Genomic DNA, 21,732 nt, shown 5'->3' on the forward strand with positions numbered 1-21,732 from the left:
CCAGGGTTGTGTAGGCAATGGTGATAGCTGAGGTCACATACAAGTTTTCTCCTTCCTGGGTGCAGTGTTATTCAAATTGGAGATGCTGTAAAGGACTGCGTCAGTTGGCCTCCAGCCAAAATGTGGCACTTTGCAAAAGAGCACCAGCTATGGTAGTAGCAGTGGGATTTGTGCTTGCTTTACGTTACCCAGGCGAGGTACTCTGGTTTCTCAGGTGATGGGCATAAAGCTCCCAAAAGTTTCTGTCCTTTGTGTTAAGCTACCAGGCAGGTAGAGTGGCAAACCCAGGTGTGGGCTGAGTTAGGCAGGTCTTTGCTCTGACTCTCCATGTGCAGAGCAAGCAGCAGCCCCTGTGGGAGTCAGGAGACAGTTCTCTGGCCACTGGGGTAATGTGCCAAAGAGGATCATAGCTGCCTCTGTCGAACAGAAAAGTACTGCAGGAAATGTGGAGTAGCAGGCAGTGGTAAGTCCCACCCAGCTCCCACACACTCAGCAAGGCAGATCTCACACCTACAGCTTTCCACTAGCAGTAATGACCCTAAGTTCCAGGCCATCTGAGCACAGAACTCAAAACTCCCCCAGGCCATATACCTTCTCTGCAGGGATAACAACCACAGCTTTCAAGCCATGCATGAAAAGTGTACCTGCACAACTGAGGTGCCCAGCTCCTACGCTCATGATTGCAGCACACTTCCCACTTACCCCCAGTTCTGGCAAAAGGAGTTCTTCCCTACTCCAGGTTGTATCACAAAGTTCAGTTGGGAGCTTCTTCCAACCTGAGATCACTGCCTGAGTCAGTTGGCAGACTTCTGCAAGGTCCCATATGAGTCAGAATAGGTAATGGCTTCCCTTGGTCCACACTGGAGACTGGGAATGCACACAAGACTCATCTTGCTGCCACTCCTACTTTTATATTCCTCACCCTCCTAAATTAGTTCTAGTACTGGATAGGATTAAGGACTTCCCCTGTGGCCTGGATTTCCAGGTTCCCTAGTGGGGCTGTATAACCTAGAGGCAGTCTCTCCCCGTCACACACTCTGGGGACTTACAGTTTCTTGCCTGACTCATGGTGTAGGCTGCAGCCTGCCACTTCTTTCAAATAATTTGTAGATTTCAGTTTTCCTGTTAAGTTCCTGCATTGCTTCTTGGAAAAAAGCTCACAGCGTGAATATGTACACACTATTTTGTCTCCAGGTGAGAGAAGCATGCAAACACTGGCTCTAATCTGACATCTTGGGGGAAAAAATCCTCATTTTTTAATGCATCAACAGCATTTGACACATTCACTCCTTCTTGAAATACTTTTATCAGTTGGCCTCCAGGACACCACACATAATTGGTTTTCTTCACTGGCTACTCACTGAGTCACATTTGCTACTTCCTTTTCATTTCCCTGTTTTCTAAACATTGGGATATGTTAGGACTTAATCTTTTGACTATATGTATACATATACACACACACACACACACACACACACACACACACACACACATTATTTTTCTCAGTGACATCATCCAGTTTCATAGCTTTAAATTTTATATGCTCAGGAGTCTCAAATTTATGTCTCTATCCCAGACCTCTCCCCTGAATTGTTGTAATTAGTTCCACTGAGGTATAATTTACATTCAACAAAATTCATCAATTTGCAGTATACAATTTGATGAGTTTGGCAAATGAATATAGTCATATAATCACTACCAAAATCAAGATATAAAATATTTCCATCATTCCAATCCTTTGCCATCAATCCCTTCTCTCCACCCTTTGCCCCTGGTAACCAAAAATCTTCTTCCTATCATTAGAGTTCTGTCTTTTGTGGAACCTCAGATGAAAGGAATCATATATTTTGTGGTATTTTGAGAATAGCTTCTTTCACTTAGGACAATGCTTTTGATACTCATCTACATTATTGCATCTCTCAATAGTTCTTTCCTTTTTATTGCTGAGTAGAATTTTACATATGAATGTACAATTTATGTATTCATTCATTTGCATTCCCTTAATAACTAATAATGTTGACCATCTTTTCATATGCTGTTTACCATTCACATAATTCATTTGGTAGAGTGCCTACAAATCTTTCACCTATTTGTTATCAGATATTTATCTTATTATTGAATTGTAAGAATTCTTTTTATATTATAGATACAAGCCCTTCATCAGATGTATACTTTGCCAATATTTTCTATCTGTAATTTGCCTTTTCCTTTTCTTAACAGTGGGTTTTAAAAAACAAACGTTTTTAATTTCAATTAATTCTTTTTTTTACCATTTATTTTTCCTATACATTTTGTGTCCTATCTAAGAAGCATCTGCCTAATCAAGGTTACAAAGATATTTGCCTATGCTTTCTTCTATAATTTTATAGTGTACAGTCCATTTAAAGCTAATTTTTATAGTATGTATGGTAAGAGTTAAGGCCCAGATGGCTATCAAATTGTTCCAGTACCTTTTGCACCTATTGCAAAGACTATCCTTTCCTCCAATGAATAATCTTGAAGACTTTGTCAAAAATAAATTGACTACATGTGTATCTATCTATTCTGGGACTATTATTTGTTTCTATTTTTCTATATGTCTCTCTCTATGCCAATGTCATGCTATTTAATAACTACAGCTTTACAAAAGACTAGAGATCAGCCAGGCATGGTGGCTCACGCCTGTAATCCCAGCACTTTGGGAGGCCGAGGTGGGTGGATCACGAGGTCAGGAGATCGAGACCATCCTGGCTAACATGGTGAAACCTCGTCTCTACTAAAAATACAAAAAATCAGCCAGGCGTGGTGGCAGGCACCTGTAGTCCCAGCTACTCGGGAGGCTGAGGCAGGAGAATGGCGTGAACCCGGGAGTCGGAGCTTGCAGTGAGCCGAGATTGCGCCACTGCACTCCAGCCTGGGCGACAGAGCGAGACTCCGTCTCAAAAAAAAAAAAAAAAAGACTAGAGATCAGATATTATATATCTCAAATTTTGTTCTTTTCTAACACTTGTTGCAAAGCTTATGAACTTTTGGACTGACAGATAAATTCTTGAGTTGATTTGTCAAAAGCTACCAGGATTTCGAAAAACATAGAATCAGTTTGGGGACATTTGATATTTTAACAATTAGTCTCCCAATCTGTGAACATGGTTTATATCTCCATTTATTAAGGTTTTATCTAATTTCTTTCAGTACATTTTGTGCTTTTGAGTATACAGATTGCATGCATATTTTATGACATTTATCCCTATAATTTTTATTTTATTGCCATCAAGTTAAGTGCCATAAAAATGGCATTATTAAATTAATATAAAATCCCAATTGTCAATTGTGACTATATAGAAATATAATGAAATTCTGAATATTGACCTTGTATCCTGCAGCCTTGTGAAACTTACTTATTAGTTCCAGTAGCATAATTCTTCAGTTTTTTTTAAATGTGGATTATCATGTCATCCACAAATAAAAACACTTTCCTTTCTCTATGTATATTTTTCTTTTTCTTGCCAAACTTCACTAGCTAGGAATCACAATAAAACACAGAAAGAAAGTAGTATACATGGACAGGAGGTAAAATAGAAGTATATTGTTGAAGGTTTCTTTCACTATGTGGGAAATGATTTGTCATCTGGTGGTAGACTGTTGTGTTAGTTACCTATTGCTGAATAACAAAATACCCCCAAACTTAGCAGCTTAAAACAGCAATAAACATTTATGATCTCCCACAGTTTCTGTGCATCTGGATGGGTTTAGCTGGGTGGTTCTGGCTAAGGGTCTCTCAAGAGGTTGCAGTCAAGATGTTGAAAGGGGTTGCAGTCACCTAAACACTTTGCTGGTGCTGCAGAATTTGCTTCCAAGATGGCTCACTCACGTAACTTGGAAGTTGATGCTGGGTCTTGGCTGGAGACTTCAGTTTCTGTCCAAGTAAACTCTCTGTAGATGGTGAGCATCCTCAGGACATGGCAGCTGGGTTTTCCTCAGAGGAGCAATGCAAGAAAGAGCAAGTTGGAAGCTCCAATATCTTTTTGACCTAGGCTTAGAAGCCGTACATTGTCAGTTCTCCATATTCTATTCTTTACAGAGTTTGGCCCTATGCCATGCCGGATGAGCCTATATTAGAGTTGAACAGTAGAATGCAGAGACTGTTGGGGAGCATCTTAGAAGCTGCTTAACACAACTGTGGTAAGTTACAGTGTCCTTATCATATACTTTACTTCTATATATGTTATAAAGCCAGCAGTACATTATTTCTATTTTGCTTTAAGCAGTCAATTATCTGTTAAAGAGACTTAAAAACTAAGAAAATTAAGTATTTATCATGTATCCATATATTTATCATTTCTGGCATTTTTTATTCCTATATGAATACACAAGTTTTCATCGGGCATAATTTTCCTTCTGCCTGAATAACTTCCTTTAATATTTCTTACAGTTAGTTGGCTGACAATGAATTTTACCTCTTTGTTTGTCTGGAGAAGTGTTTATTCACCTTTATTTTTAAAAAATCAAAAACCTGGATATAGAATTCTAGATTGACAGGTTTCTTTCTTTCAACACTGGAGGATTGTCATCCAGTTTGTGTAGTTTCTGATGAGAAGTTTCTGTTGAGACAGTGCCTTTTTTTTCCTTCTGGCTGCTATTATGATTTTTCTCTTTATCAAAACTGATTTTCTAAAATTCAATTACAATATGTGTTAGTGTGATTTTCTGAATGCTTTTACTTCTTAGGATTCTTTTAGTTTCTAGGATCTATGAGTTTATAGTTTTCATCACAGTTGGACAAACATTTGGCCATTATGTCTTCTCTTTTTACCCTCCTCCACCTTGCTTCAGTGGTTCCAATTATAGGTATATTAGATCTCCTGACTTTGTTCCTCAGGTCACTGATGCTCTGTTCATTTTTCTATTAGTCATTTTTCTCCCTGAGCTTCACTTTTCATAGATTCTATTGCTCCTTCAATTTCACTCATCTTCTCTTCTGCGGTATCTAATCAGCTGTTGATCCTGTTCAATCTATTCATTTCAGAGATGAAATGAAGAATCTATTGTATTTTTCAGCCCTATAACTTTGATTTCAGTCTTCTTCTATTATCTATATCTCTCTTCATCATGCTCATGTTTCCCTCTACCTTACTCATGATGTGAAGCATATTTACAATAGACAATTTTAGTCATTACATCACCTCTGTCATTTCTGGTTCTGTTTCTATTTATTGACATTTTTCTTCTGATTATGGGTTAGGTTTCTTATTCTTTCTAGTGTCTGGTAAATGCTTTATTGCTTTGCGACATTGAAACCTCACTTAACAGGGTGGTGGATTTTGTTGTAACCCTTCTAGTAGTCTTAGGCTTTGTTCCAGCACACAGTTATGTTACTTAGCAGCAGTCTAGCTCTTTTGAGGCTTGTTAGGGAAATCCAGAGTATATTTTAGTCTAGGGCTAATTTAGCCTCACTACTAACTTTACTACTGAGGTATTCTTCTGAGGATTCTATTCAATGCCCCTATATAATACAGTGTAATAAGGTCTTTCCACTCTAACTGATGGGAACACAAACTCTTCCCAGCCTTAAGTGAGCATCAGGAATTATTTGGCTTATTGCCTCCCAGTAGTTCTTCCCCCTGCCAGGTGTATCTGCCTCTCTCACATGCACATACCAAGGCTCAAGGGACCCCTCTGTGATCTCTGGGTATATCTCTCTTATCTCTCTCTCTCTCTTCACCAACCCCCCCACCCAAAATCTCTATCCACTTTAGTCTCCATGAACTCTAATTTCTAATCCCTCCACTAAGCTAGACTGCCAGGATCTGTTCGAGGTTTCCCTCTGATATGGTTTGGCTCTGTGTCCCCACCTATCTTATCTCAAATTGTAATCCCCCATGTATCAAGAAAGGGACTTGGTGGGAGGTGACTGGATCATGTGGGCAGTTTTCCCTACGCTGTTCTTGTGATAGGAAGTTCTCATGAGATCTGACGGTTTAAAAGTGGCAGTTTCCCCTGCGCTCTTGCTCTTTCTCTCTCTCTCTCTCTCTCTTTCTCTCTCTCTCTTTCTCTCTCTCCTGCCACCTCTTAAAGGCATGCCTTGCTTCCCCTTCACCTTCCACCATGATTGTAAGTTTCCTGAGGCCTCCCCAGCCATGAGGAACTGTGAGTCAATTAAACTTCTTTCCTTTTTAAATTACCCAGTTTCAGGTCATTCTTTATAGCAGTGTGAAAACAGACTAATAAACCCTCCATCTATTAAAGCTTGAAAACTGCCTCTAGGTGGCAAGCCAAGCTGGGGCAATAATAAGGTTCAATTTGTTTATTATGCCTGAAAACATTGTATTGTCCAATTTTCTATTTGTTTGAAGTATACAGTAAATGTAGTCTCTGTCATCCCATTATAGCCAGAGCAGAAATGATCTCCAGAAATCTTTTGTAAATGTCAAACTACTTGCTGGATACCTCTTTTTGCAAATATAAGAAGATACTTCTACTTGCAAATATAAGAGGCATATGAAACTTAACATATACAAAGTTTAACTCTGCTTTCCTCTGCATGCCCTGAATCAAGTAAACCTGCCCCTTCTTTCATGTTCCCTGTGTCAGTAAATGGCAACTCAATCATTCCCATTGTTTGGACCAAAATTTCAAAATTTCTCTTTCACACTTAATAGCTAAACCACCGGCAAATTCTTTCAAATCTTGTCCTCAAACGTATATACAGACTCTAATCCGATCACAACCATCCTAGTTTACTTCAGCTCATCATCCACTCTTTCCCTGGATTATTGCAGTAGCTCCTGTATTAATCAGGTTCACTGCAGTAATCCTGCATAAAAATTATTCCTCCAATCTCAGTAGCTTTCAATGCAATTTATTTCATGCTCATTGGTCTACAAGTCTGCTGTGGCTGTGCTATGCTTGGCTGGGCTTTGCAGGGTCATCCTGGCTTGGCTCTAGGCTGCTGGTCAGGTTCAGGTTTGCTCCATATCTCTCGTTCTGAGGCCCAGGCTTAAGGGGCACTGACTGCTCGCAGTATTCTTTTGGCAGAAGCACAAAAGGGCTGGAAGAAATTTGCTGGGCCTTTTAAGGCTTTGCCTCCCCACTGGTACAGTCACTTTTCACTCACATTCCATTGACTAAAGCAAGTCAAATAGCCAAATCCAGTGATGGTGGCCTGGGAAAATTTTATGGGGAGGACAGTAGGGCGAATATTTGCTGAATAATAATCTACCACAGCCTCCTAATTGCTCTTCCTGTTCTTTCCCTTGCACTTTTCAGTCTGTTTTCAACATAGAATCCAGAATGTTCCTTTTAAAATACACCAGGATCCTTCTGTGCGAAAAACCCATCAACGACCGCTCATTTCCCTCAGAATCTACACAGCAGTCTACAAAGCCTTAGTCACTCCTGCATCTGGTCACTTTTCTGGCTTCATTTTCTGCTATTGCCTCCTTCCTCTCTGAGTATCAGCAACACAGGCCTGTTTCTTTACTAAGCTGGAACAGGCCAAGCAAATTCCTGTCTCAGGCCTTTGCAGTTGCAATGTCCATATCTGAAACATTATCCTGCTCCCCTCATCCCCAGTTGTCTCTCAGGCTGTTCAGATCTCTGCTCAAATGTGACCTTAGTGAGGTCTTCCAAGAGTACCTTATTTGTAATTTAAAACTTTTTGATACTTTCTGGCCCTCTTCTTTGCATTACCTTTCTCCAGAGCACTTATTATACTTTATTTTATTTATTGTCTGTCTCCTCCCACTAAAATGTGATATCCAGGTTCTAAGGGTTCTAAGGATGCTGCTGGAGAAACAGACTTGGGAAAGTACTGCTCCAAGCTCAAGCTGTTCTCACTAATGATCCTATTTCTCATCTTCATGTTAGGTGTTTTCTTAATAACGGCCACAAGGTGGCATACATAATACCTAATTCCAAAAACGTAGCCAAACATACTCTTAGGAGTTCAAGTTATATCATCCAGTATATGTAACTTTAGTTCACAATGGAAACAGCAGAAATTTTCCCAAATAAAATTTGGAAAAAATAAACAAGGAAAAAAGCAGCCCAAACCACAACTACTATCACCACACTGACCACTGACACCACAAGATACATAGTTTAAGAAATCTTTTTCATTATGAAATTTTAGCATGTGAAAGCACAGGTTGAGGATTATTCTGGAATTTTCTTCAGGTCTTTGTTGTTTGCTTGGTTGCTTGTTTGCTTGCTTTTTAAATCTCTGTAGCTACTAAGCTTTCCTTTTGAGAATGACAGTGGTAAGGGTCTCTCTTATGTCTTCAGGCATTTTATTTCAAAAGTTCACGTGATGTAATCTTTATTATGCTTCTCCCCTCATAACAGATAAGTCCTTGAGTTCATGACCATGAAGAAGTGATTAGTCAATTATCTGAGAACCACTTCCTCCTACGTGAGAAGAAGAAACAAGCCAAAGACAGAAGAGGCAGCAGTGTGGGAAAAATTAAATGAAGAGACCTTCCCAAATACTTCTCTTTTCCTGGTTCTCCTGTAAGGTTAGAATGGGCTGTATACACTCTAAAATGCATGCAACATCTATGGAGTGGTTATCTGTTACTCATTATATTGTAGTTCTCTGTTGTCATCCCTGAATCTCTGGTAAATGCTTGTTAGAGGCTACAGTGTGATCTCAACTGTACTGCAGGAAATTCAGGACGGGTTATATGCCCTAAATAGGCCTGGGTGGGAAAGGTGGAAACATCAACATTTTCCTTAGTGCCAGAGTGGGAGTGGGAACAGTGACTAATGAGTTCTTTGAGGAGCAGAGGGCAGAAGTCCTGAGTGCAAGATCCAGCTGTCCCTTCCTCCACAGATCCTCACTCCACTGCCAACTTTCAAAGTACTAATGAATAGGGAATCTCATTGGCTTCCTTTTAAGGGGCATCAAAATTCTGGTTCCATGTAAAATTTCTTATAGGTTTATACAATGTCTCTGCATTTTTAGCACCCTCTGTGTTTTCCATTGAATCTCATTTTTGAACAATTTCCCTTTCAAAAAAAGCAAAACATTTTCCTAGTCATTCAAAACCATAACCAAGTTACTTGAAAAATACTTGGAAGTACTCAAAAACACAGCCTGAATTTCATAAACCATGGCCTGAATTCCATCCTTTATATATTCACTAGTAGGTATGTGGCTAGAGAATAGTAGGCAATCACATTCTGCTTCCTAATTAGAAAGCAGCATATCTAAAGAACTACATTTGATATGTCATGAATAGAGGGCTCAAAATCTAAGCCAAAAGTAAAAAAATACATTATAACTAGTGATAAAAACATGTTGTAGGCCGGGCGCGGTGGCTCACGCTTGTAATCCCAGCACTTTGGGAGGCCGAGGCGGGCGGATCACGAGGTCAGGAGATCGAGACCATAGTGAAACCCCGTCTCTACTAAAAAATACAAAAAATTAGCCAGGCGTGGTGGTGGGCGCCTGTAGTCCCAGCTACTCAGAGAGGCTGAGGCAGGAGAATGGCGTGAACCCGGGAGGCAGAGCTTGCAGTGAGCTGAGATTGCGCCACTGCACTCCAGCCTGGGCGACAGAGCAAGACTCCGTCTCAAAAAATAAAAAATAAAAAAAACATGTTGTACCAGGAAAGTAAATCTTCATAAGAAACGACAATCTACAATTTAATGAACTCAGAATTACTCTAATCTATTAATCTCCAAATATTCCTCAATATTAACAGCCATTATATGAAGGTACATACATGAATCAGATGAAGTAATTCACAAAGGCACTCAGAGAATCTTGGACTCTTATTAGCTTCCTTAAGTCTGTAATATTATTCAGAAAAGGAACTAGGTGGAAGTCTACATATTATTTTCTGAACTTGATTGTTAAGACTAAACTGGTTATACATGTCTAGCTTCTCTAACTGGCCTGACATTCAAATAAAGACTATGTAAATACACTATTTATTTATGCACACTTGTATATGGTTGTAACAATTTTTATATAAATATAATAAATATTTTTAGAATAATGTAGAAATATGCATGATCGTGCTGTAAAACAGTCCCAGTTACCAAGTTCTCTTCTCTCTTATGTCTAAGTCACTGCCTTAGATGATAGTTTATGCTATGTGAAGTCAACTCTTTGCAGCCACAAGACAGCCTTTAGTTCTGTGCTCTACTATACTAAATTCGTGGTATTTAGTTATGAAATTCTGGACTTTTGACAGTCCTCTAGCAGAAAAGCCATGGGTTTCCATATGCCCTCGAATATAGCACTTCTGAAACTTTACTGTGTATATGAATCACCTAAAAACCTTCTGAGAAATATTCTTAGTTCACATTTCAAAGGGCTCCATGCAAACAAAGCAGCAATGGCTGGAAATTATTTGGCCTTTGTTGTTTCCCTGTTTCTACCTCTGCTCAGTGACAAAAAACTAAAGAACACATATATTGTCCTTGATGTATGACTGCAACTATTAACACTAGGTAAATTATAATCCATAGACCAGTCTAGTGTTTGTAAGGAAACCCCCATTCTAACTGGCTAGTCTCCCTGCTATGATGTAATCTCTTCTTGTGTGTCATTCCAGTCCCTTACAGTAATTTCCTAATTTCAGGGGAAAATTGAGTTTGCCTCTCAAAACAAAGCTGATACATGGTATTGTAAAGAAAAGAACAAGATTTCAATGCATCTTATTTTAATAGTCTATTATGAAGCAAGTCACTACAGCTAGCCTTTACAAAACAGCTTATGTTAAAAGTTGGGATATTCTGAAAGGTAGTTAAAGAGTAATTTTTATTTGTTCTGTACAAAATAACCTTTCCTCTAATTTAAACCATGCAAGTGTAAACTAACAGCATAATCCCAATATATAACTCTTTCCAAATCCAGAGAAAGAGATGAAGTGATGTCTTTTAACCATCTTTCTGTCTCTAAGAATAAGAGATTATAGAAGATGAAATGTAGGATACACAGTGTGAGATCTTCTCAGAGAGCTTTAGGGCCCCTGCTACTTGTAGATAAGAACGAGCTAATTAGTGGGTTTGAGCAACAGGGATTTGATGATGCCACACCAGGAAGACCCTCAATCAGTGCCCATTGCAGAAAAGAGTGCCAAGGTGTTCTCAGCCCAGCTGAAAGCACTTTTCCTGGAAACAGACAATATAAACACAAACTTTAAAAGGACACTAGCAAGTAGTATTCTTTCCATTTTGGGGACTTTACACAGTGTACAGTGAATAGTGGGTACTTCATTAATAACTCAAGGCTTTTCAAAGCCTAGAATCAGAGCATTTGCAAATGCTGATTAGCACTGGAGCCAGCATTTGTCAAGCTCTGACTTTTAACTCCTTTCCCCTCAGAATATCTGTGGTCCAATAAAATATCCCTGCCCCAGAAGGCAGGTGTGAAAGAGTACTGTGTTTGGCAAAAAGGAACACCGAGCTCTCTCTAAAAGGCAAATATACTTCTGCTTTTTATTTGTTCTAACAAAGACAATGGCCATCCGTCATGTTTCAGAGGAGCAGAGGACATCCACATGCATACTTGGAGGCCACTTCCCCAATCTTTGCTGCAATCCCCTTGTATCTGCCTACTGGAGACCAAGAAGATACACAGTTCAGCTCCTCTAATATTTTCACAAATATAACACCGCTTAGGTGGGTTTGTAGAATCTTGGGGTAATCTCATGCCTAGCAGTTAATTACCAGTTCCTTGGTGTGCCTTACAAAACTACACTCACTAAGTAATCACAGACGACATGCTTATTCATTTAGGCCACCACCTACCTCAAACATTGTTCAAGACCTAAGAGAGAGAGGTGCATCTTCATGAAGAAATTATTGGTACTATTTTCTCTTCTACTTAGAGTCGTAGGACAGCAGAGCCATATGCCACAAACAAAAATCAAACCAAAATAACAAAATATTAACACTGTTAAAATGAGAAAAATAATGTGTTAAGATGGGGCAGGAATGCCGAACACACCTCTTTCCTTTCCCTGACTTTTTAAAACACTGCTACGTCCTTGTCAAATTCTGTTTGAGAAGTTAGACTCACACGCTTCCGAAATCTTAAAGCCTAGGAATACATTTTCCAGTAATACAGTAACTAGCGACAAAATTACTCTTCAGTCAAGCAAGTTGAAAGAAGTATGGAATTCATTTTAAATGGGTTATTAGCTAAATACTAAAATCAATCGTTCAATATCCCAGGATAATTTTATCAATTAGATTTAACTGTAATTTAAGACAGTCATTAGCTTCCTAAATTCTTAAACTTTCAGAGCTTATAAAAGCAACACAGCCTGGCTGTGTATTTCAATCACCAAGTAGAGTCAAAACGTGTTTCAAAAGATCACTAAAATGCCTGCTGGAACAGAGGAAGGAAAAAAACAAGATAAAAACAAACACTAGCAAAACCTATACCCTAGTCTCCTAATAAGCTTTTAGACAACAGATCTCCCTCCAGATTCTTGCAAGATTTCTTCTTTGACCTGATTCCCTTTAGATATAATAATTTATATGGTGCCCCTACTGTCAGGGTTTAAGTGAGTCATCGCTTTGTTCTCTATATGTCAAAAGCACTCAGTACTTTCCACATATTCCTCTCTTGAAATTCAGAGTGGAACAAGTCACAAAACCTGTTTTCCCTCAGAGATAAAGTTATGACAAATCAGCCAACTCCCTGAGAAAAAAGCATCCCCAGTATTTTCATGTACTGGTACCATTTATTATAAAGGGAAACTTTTTAATTTTGTTGATTTGTTCATTTTGAGGGGCCACATAAATTACTGTAAAATTGCTTTAGATTTCAAACTCAGGCAGCGACACATAGTAGCTAAGAGACTAGACTTTGTCAGACAGAATGGGAATCTGGTAGGTTGTACCACTTACTAACCCACATGACATTGGGAAAGTAACATTAGCTAAGCATTTAATTACTAAGGCACGGTTCAAAGTGCTTAACATGAATGAACTCATTTACTCCTCAAAAGTCCCTATGAGATAGGATCCTATAAATGAGGTAACTGAGGTAAAAACAGTAAGTAATATGCTCAAGATCACAGAGCTGGTAAAATAAAGAACTGAGAATAAACTCAGGTAGCCCTGTTGCTAAAGCCTATATTCTTAACCACTTCATTGGTGGTTTTTAAAAAATTTAAATACAACCCACTCCAAGAAGTAACTTTTTAAGGCTGGGTGTGGTGGCTCACACCTGTAATCCCAACACTTTGGGAGGCTGGGGTGGGCAGATCACCTGAGGTCAGGAGTTCGAGACCAGCCTGACCAACATGGAGAAACCCTATCTCTGCAAAAAAAAAAAAAATTATCTAGGCATGGTGGCACATGTCTGTAATTCCAGCTACTCGGGAGGCTGAGGCAGGAGAATTGCTTGAACCTGGGAGGTGGAGACTGCAGTGAGCCAAGATCATGCAATGCACTCCAGCCTGGGCAACGAGAGCAAAACTCCATCTCCAAAAAAAAAAAAAAAAAAGTAATTTTTACTAGGACTCATTGTAAGAAATATGTTCTGTAACACAACCCAGTGCACACACATGTGTTTATTTTATAGCTATGATATGATACATATATAATTGAAACCAAAATTTGATGAAACTATGCCTACTCTTACTTCCTGAAATGTGATATTTCATATTCTATTTTATTGTTTAATAACTACTGATCACTCCCTAAAAAATTGATTTCAAAATCCACTGAGAGTCATGACCTGAAGTTTGAAAACAAGAAACATTTATTTTTACCACCATGGAAAATTTTGAAGGATTAAGTAAGATAACATATGCAGAGCATTTAGCATAACTCCTGGAACATACCATGTGCTAAATTCACGGTAGCTATTTTTATGTATCTTTTGAAAACTAGCTGCAATTGTGGAAGGCAGGGACAATGAGGGGAAAACCCTGACTGGGCTACAGATGAATTTATTGTCAGTTAGGTCTGTCCTTGGTAGTGAGATGGGGAATTTCCCAAGTATCTTTAACTTGTGCTGCAATGGAAATGTGTATGCAGAAAGAGAGCTGACTGATGGTTACCTCTTCTCCCCTACAAAAAATTGCAAATTACAAATTATTGTGCCTCACCACTGGAAACCTTAGTAAATTCCAAATTATTGATCCATATATACATCCAATACTTACGCTGGATATGATGATGTATACTGAACTGGTCTTCAAAAGGAGTCCTGCTGGGGTGAAGTGTTCATTTTTTGTTGATGCTTTATCAAATTACCACAAACTTAGTGGCTTAAAACAACACAAATTTATTATCTTATAGTTGTAGAGGTCAGAAATCTGGACAGTCTCACTGAGCTAAAATCATGGTATCAGTAGGGCTGGGTTGCTTTCTAGCAGTTCTAGGTGAGAATCCATTTCCTTACCTTTTCCAACTTCTTGAAAGAAGCCACCTGTATTCCTTGGCTCATGGCCCCTTCTTTCATCCTCAAAGCCAGAAACAGCACGTTGAATCCTTCTCACATCACATCACTCCAACTCTGACACTGACTCCATTGTCACATATCCTTTTCTGGCTCTTCTGCCTCTCTTCCATCTTTGAAAAACCTTTGTGATTACACTGAGTCCACCTGAATAATTCAGGATAATCTCCCCATTTAAGACCCTTGACTCAATCACATCTTCAAAACCCTCTTGCCATGTGAGGTAATATCAGAGGTGCTGGAACATTTGGTGAGGTTGGGGCAGTAGGCAACTATTCTGCCTAACATAGGACATAAACCACAAAAAAAGAGCAAATAAGATGCAACAACAATAATGATAACACATAACATTTACTGAACATTTACTATATGGCAGGCATTGTGCTGAGTAAATTATTTGCCTTGACTCACTTTCTAGGTGAGAAACCAAGACTCCAAAAGATAATGCAAAGTACAGAGTTATAGAAAGTGGCAAACCCAGGTCTGCCTGACTTCAAAGATCATACTCTCAACTACTTTATTACACATAATAAAATACCAAATCTACATACAATTAGCGGTTTGCAACTTTTCTCTATTAGGAATGCCTTTTGCTATTTTCCCTCCAGGGACCTGATCTTGAAAAATTTTGTAAATTAAACAGCAAAACATATTATTAACCTAAGCCAAACTTCTGATTCCAACATCTGATAGCTTTGAGCTAAACTCTTTGTCTCTTTTGGGACTTACATAGTTCTAACCCCCTCAAAAAAATGCAATTAACATTTTATTTTACATGTCTTGGCATCATTTTGGAATCCTAAAAACAGGAACTCAAATAACCACCTTTATAGACACCTGATGAGTTGTTTCAGTTTGAAGTAATGATCCAGGAGTTCAGAGAAGGAGATTGATGGTGGTGGTGTAGTCAGAAGAAGTGGAATCTAACTTCAGTCTCAAAGAAGCAGAAATTTCTGATGAACTAGAGAAGAAGGAAGAATATAAATAGTGTCTAGGAAGTGAGAACAAGTAAATCTAGGGAAGCTTGTTAGGAAGAACTGAAAAAGAAAATTAAGTAGTGAATAAATAAAGCATTCAGGCTTTGAAATACAGGTAAACACAGTTAAATTTAACCAGAGAGGAAAATACAGAATCTGGAAAGTTTCTGGGCCACAAAGTGCCATACAGTAAAATCAGGCATCTGCTCCTGGCATGCTTAAGAGCTCAGAATAAATGACTTCCCCATTCTGTCCCTTCCCCCACTGTAAAGCTCACTGGCTTAAAAAACTCTCCTTCGGCTACTATCTACCTCATTCTAAGCATCAACTCTAGGTGGGGCTGGTGCCTAATCATTTTATAATTACTTTTCTATGTCTGCCTAACTTGGCTGAGAACCTACTTCAGAACTGACTCAAAAATCTCACAGATGCTGTCATTCACCCTCAGGATCTGTGTTTAATAATAGAGTCACAAGGCCTATGCAATCCAACTCAGCCCAGGGTCTGGCTTAGCCAATGCCTGCCAGCTGGTCTCACCCACACACACCCCCGGCTCCCACTTCATCACCAGTACATTGGTATCAATGTTTACCTTTTCAAATTAGCATGCAATTCAAAAGAATGCTTTTATCTCACAGATCAACAGGTATCCTATTATTATCTAGTTTTATGCTGATTTTTTACGAGCTAACTAATGAAAAGACTCAATCATTGTTTTTGTGGGAAGATGTTGAACCTTTGCCCTTTCTGGGCAATCTGTGCTTCACTATTGTTTCACTATATTTGTAATATTCAAAACCTCAATAGTCAAAACAAGCATTCCATAATGCCAAAGCAGCCAACCCATTGCATTAGTGCTATGAGTGGTAACTGAGGCAAAAGAAGAGCCTTAGAATTCTCTAAATGTTTTGAGGTTTAGGGAAAGAATTGTATTAGAAAACAATCCTTAATCAGGTTGAGATTTAACTGCATTCAAAGTCAGAGTGTTAAATTCTTGCTAAGAGATTTGATGTTATACATGAGATTATATAAACAGGTACAAGTCACAGCAAATACAAGAGACATAATAAACCAAAACTGACCGTCACAACTAGATCCTGAAGGCCAGTTTGGTAACTCTTTGGCACATTTTGCCAATTTCCATGTATAAGATCACATGCTACACTGTATAAATGAAAGTATTACCTCCAATTAACTGATCTGCCTGTCATATGTTAGTCAGTAAATATTTATTGAACACCCCACAGATGAGTAATTTTAGAAACTATGTTAATAGCAAAACATCTAAAGGTAGAATAATTGCTACTTTTTCTGCATGTGCCTAGCACGGTGTTCACCCTCAAAACAACACCAAGCTGGAAAAGAGAAAACCGTTGAGCAGAGCCAGGATCCAAAACTAAAATTAATTAATGCACCACAGTTCATGAAGCAGTTCCACATGCATTATCGTATTCACTCCTCCTATAACTCTTACAAATGAGAAAAGTGAGTTTCAGCAAGGATGGGCAATGTGAGTACTAAAATAGAAACTGAACTTAAAACCAAGCACAATCCTGTTAACATGTTTTTATATGTGTGATTTGGGCTAGGCATACATTATGCAGATTCTAGAGCCTTTGCACATCTGCCTACAAATTATGAATACAAAATTACAAATTCATATTATGGCACTCACCTATTAAAACATTTTATTGCCCCAGAGTGTAACAGGACATACACATGACTAACCACGACCATACATTAAAAATGTACCATCCAGACTCTGGAAAAACTTTTTCTTGTCTGTGATAGCAAAGATAGTCCCCTCGTCTGAATTGCACCTTCGGATCTTCTCTTTCTGTAAATTTTCCACAATAATTTATTCCCTACAAAATACTACTGATTTGATTCTTCATTCACTACCTCCCTAGTCTTCTTCTCATTTTAGCATGAATATTACTGAATCTCTTTACAGTGTTTCTGTTAAATATTTGTGTGGATATACATATGTATACTCTGCTGTCTTCCATGTAAGCTGCTTAATAACTGAGCTATGTTAGACATTTAATTTAGATGTGTGTACCATTTGACTACTCACTAAATAGAAATTTACATAATCCCTTTATTCTAACAAGTTTACCACCTTATCACAAAGCAAATCTAAAGAAAACTGCAAACCTGGCAAGGTGGCTCACACCTGTAAAACCCAGCAATTTAGGAGGCCGAGGTTGGCGGATTGCCTGAGCTCAGAAGTTTAAGACCAGCCTGGGTGATATGGTGAAAACTTGTCTCTATAAAGAATACAAAGGCCGGGCGCGGTGGCTCACGCCTGTAATCCCAGCACTTTGGGAGGCCGAGGTGGGTGGATCACGAGGTCAGGAGATCGAGACCACAGTGAAACCCCGTCTCTACTAAAAAATACAAAAAATTAGCTGGGCGTGGTCCGGGCGCCTGTAGTCCCAGCTACTTGGGAGGCTGAGGCAGGAGAATGGAGTGAACCCGGGAGGCGGAGCTTGCAGTGAGCTGAGATAACGCCATTGCACTCCAGCCTGGGTGACAGAGCGAGACTCTGTCTCAAAAAAAAAAAAAAAAAAATTAGCCAGGTGTGGTGGTGCATGCCTGTAGTCCCAGCTATTTGGGGTGCTGAGGTGGGAGGATTACCTGATCCTTGAGCAGTCCAGGCTGCAGGGGGCCATGTCTGCGCCACTGCACTCAAACCTGAGTGACAGAGTGAGACATCATCTCTAAAACATATTAAAATAAATAAAACTGGAAATTTATGTTATTTGGTTCTGATGTTTACATGTCCAGCTTCGGGCTCTGAAACAGCACCAATGCCACAGACAAAATCCTTAGAGAAGTCAGAGGAGCCACCTCTGACTGAGATAGGGAGAGAGCTCCTGGCTAAGTAATAACTACTGTATGAATTTGTCAACGTCCTCTAGTCAAAGACCACCAGCAACACATCTGCAGTTCTATAAAACTCGGTTTATTAATTCATTGCAAGGGGGAGAAACAAATACCATGGGGGACCCTTGAGCATATCAGTAAGAAGGTGTTAGAAAAAACTTACAGGATTTGAGCTTGTGGTAGATGATTTGGGGGAGCTTTTAAGAAAATGTGGATCTTCCCTGGACTGGATGTTGTACAGAAACAGGGGGAATTCCCTGATTAGGTATCTTAATTATTCTTATCTAAACATTGAAAGGAATGAAGTAAGCTAATGCTATAATTGGAAAGAATCAGCAGTTATTCATTATTAGCCAGGAAAAGGGGATATTCACTCATTTTCATGGATTGGACAGTGTTCTTATTTTTCTCTGTTCTGAAATGATCATGAAGTAGTCTAATTTCTATCTTGCTCAATTACAGTCACAAAGAGATCATATGTGAAGTTTGTGTTCTGTGACAATGTATATATTCAACAAGAGAACTCCACAGCTTCACTGTGAGTGCTAAGCCAAGTCTTGGCCAGTAGTGCAAACTACATAAGAAAGCTTTGCTCAAAGGGCAGAATTGGCCAGAAAACAACAACTATTATTGTCATTATTTACGAATATTGACAACCTTATAAAGTCCTTATATATTCATTGTGTAACTTGAGCCTCTCAGAACAATCTTGGAAGATAAGTAGACCATAGTACCTCCACATTGCACAACTCCAGGGGCCCCAGTGATCATGTATTCCATGTGAATGATACCTCCCCACTGTGAATAACATCCCCACTGGAGTTGTGCAAAAATGGCTGCCCTGGAAGGACAGACATTTCTATTCTGTTTGACAACTATTAAAATTGAGCCAAAGAAGGTTCCTGAGTGCTCTTTATGTCTCAATAAACTCCACAGTTTTGTCATGTTCAGCTGCTGACGTTGGATCCCTGATGCAGTCATAGTTCCCCCTTCCAGAGAATTGCACTAGCCCGCCCTGTGATGACCTAGATTACACGGGCTACTACAATAAGAACAGCTCTGCCTTCTTCTACAACTGTATCTGCCCAAAACAGGATGCTAAAAAGGTTACTGAACTTATAACCTCCTTTCACAGTCACTTCTTAAGAGGTGTGTGTGTGTGTGTGTTGCCTAAAACGCTTTTTTTTTTTTTTTGAGACGGAGTCTCCCTCTGTCCCCCAGGCTGGAGTGCAGTGGCAGGATCTCGGCTCACTGCAATGCAAGCTCCGCCTCCTGGGTTTGCGCCATTCTCCTGCCTCAGCCTCCGGAGCAGCTTGGGACTACAGGCGCCCGCCACCACGCCCAGCTGATTTTTTTGTATTTTTAGTAGAGACGGGATCTCACCGTGTTAGCCAGGATGGTCTCGATCTCCTGACCTTGTGATCCGCCCGCCTCAGCCTCCCAAAGTGCTGGGATTACAGGCGTGAGCCACCGCGCCCAGCTAAAAAGTTAATATACCTTAGTATATTTTGTTTATAACCCAGGAGTGACAGGTGAAAAATACAATTTTGAATTCTGAAAAAAAATTAAAAAGCAAAATATCCTGCTAAATTCCAAGGCTAAAATGTTTAAATGCAAACGAAATACTAGTTACATGTCCTTCCACATTCTTGGAAACCTGCCAAGTAAAATATAAAAGGAAAATGGAATTTCCTATGTATTGTCTATTAATAATAAATATTTTTCCAATACTGTCTTTTTGTAGCTGGGAAATTCCCTCTTGTCACTAAGTTTCTCTCCTCAGACGTTACAGAAAGTAAAACTGAAACTGAAGCACTCTACTGATAAATCAAGTAGTTCCCAGAAATAATATGAACTTTGATTCAAACAGATGTGTTCAGAAATCCTATTTCCATAATTCACAAAACTGTGACTTCTGGCAATTTACCTAACCTCTACAGACCTCGCTTTCATTAAATTACCATACATACTTCTCTCGCCTATTATTGTGAGTGTAACCTAGAATTCCCTATCAGAACTTGGACTTCCCTATTCTAAAATTAATGACGCTGTAACTGCATATTCTGGTGTCTATCTTCTTTAGAGCACTAAAAACATTTCAGGGCACATGTATTTTGTTATTCTTGTATTTCCATCACCTAGCCTAATGGTACATAAAGTATCTGTTGCTTTTTGTTTGTTTGTTTCATTAGGAGAGACAGACTAGAGATCTGCAGTATCAGGAAGCTCCATTTTTCATCCACATGCCTTTTTATAATGTTTGGATGTCTTACCATGCCTATTTGATACATGTATTTCTTTTTAATTAGAAATCATAACAGAGGGCCAGGCACAGTGGCTCATGCCTATAATCCCAGCACTTCGGGAGGCCAAGGCAGGTGGATTACTTGAGGTCAGGAGTTCAAGACCAGCCTGGCCAAAATGGTGAGACCCCATCACTACTAAAAATACGAAAATTAGCTGGGTATGGTGGTGCATGCCTGTAATCCCAGCTACTCAGGAGGGCTGAAGTGAGAGAACCGCTTGAGCCTGGGGGACGGAGGTTGCAGTGAGCTGACATAGTGCCACTGCACTCTAGCCTGGGTGATAGCACAAGCCACTGTCTCAAAAAAAAAAAAAAAAAAAGAAAGAAAGAAATCATAATAGAGAGTCAAGGGAAATTAAGATCAAGATTTATCTTGTTCCCAAATAAAGGAACAAGGTAAATCTACAGAAACCAATCTGAATGAATTGGAGATATGTAGTTTATCTGACAGGGAATTCAAACTAATGGTATTACAGATCCTCAATGAAGTCAGGAGAGCAATACAAAAACAAAATGAGAGCATTGATAAAAAAAGATAGAAAGTAATAAAAAGTATCGAACAAAAGTTATAGACTGAAGAATACTATAACTGAACCCTAACTAAAAAATTCAACAGAGGCGTTGAGTAGCAGACTAATCAAGCAGAAGGAAAGATCAATGAACTTGAAGACAGATCACTGGAAATCATTCAATCTCAGGAACAAAAAGAAAAAATAATGAAAAAGAGTAAAGATAGGTTACATAAGGCTGGGCACGGTGGCTTATGCCTGTAATCCCAGCACTTTGGGAGGTTGAAGTGGGCAGATCACCTGAGGTCAGGAGTTTGAGACTAGCCTGGCTAGAACATGATGCAACCCCATCTCTACTAAATAGAAAATTATCCAGGCATTGTGGTGGGCGCCTGTAATCCCAGCTAGTCGGGAGGCTGAGACAGGAGAATTGCTTGAATCCAGGAGACGGAGCGAGATTGCACCATTGCATTCCAGCCTGGGCTACAGACCAGGACTCCGTCCCCCCCAAAAAAAGATAGGTTACATATTATCAGTGTACAAGAAGGAGACTAGAGAAGGAAAGAAACAGAAAACATATTCAAAGAAATCGTAGCAGAAAAATTCCCAAGACTGGAGAAGAAAAGAGAAAGCCAGATCCAGGAA

At 39.3% G+C, this 21,732-nt stretch overlaps 1 long non-coding RNA gene across 1 annotated transcript in view; it reads right to left on the reverse strand.

The window, feature by feature from the left end:
• LOC131384250 (uncharacterized) overlaps positions 1-21,732 on the reverse strand; it is a 117,940-nt gene that overhangs the window by 80,475 nt on the left and 15,733 nt on the right. Inside the window, exons 2-3 of the long non-coding RNA XR_009214919.1 lie at positions 15,233-15,368; positions 14,351-14,688 (exon numbers count right to left, since the gene is read on the reverse strand). This is a non-coding gene — a long non-coding RNA (uncharacterized LOC131384250). The remainder of the gene's footprint in view (positions 1-14,350; positions 14,689-15,232; positions 15,369-21,732) is intronic.

This window comes from Hylobates moloch, unplaced genomic scaffold (genome assembly GCF_009828535.3).
Source record: "Hylobates moloch isolate HMO894 unplaced genomic scaffold, HMol_V3 SCAFFOLD_9, whole genome shotgun sequence".
NCBI lineage: Eukaryota > Metazoa > Chordata > Mammalia > Primates > Hylobatidae > Hylobates > Hylobates moloch.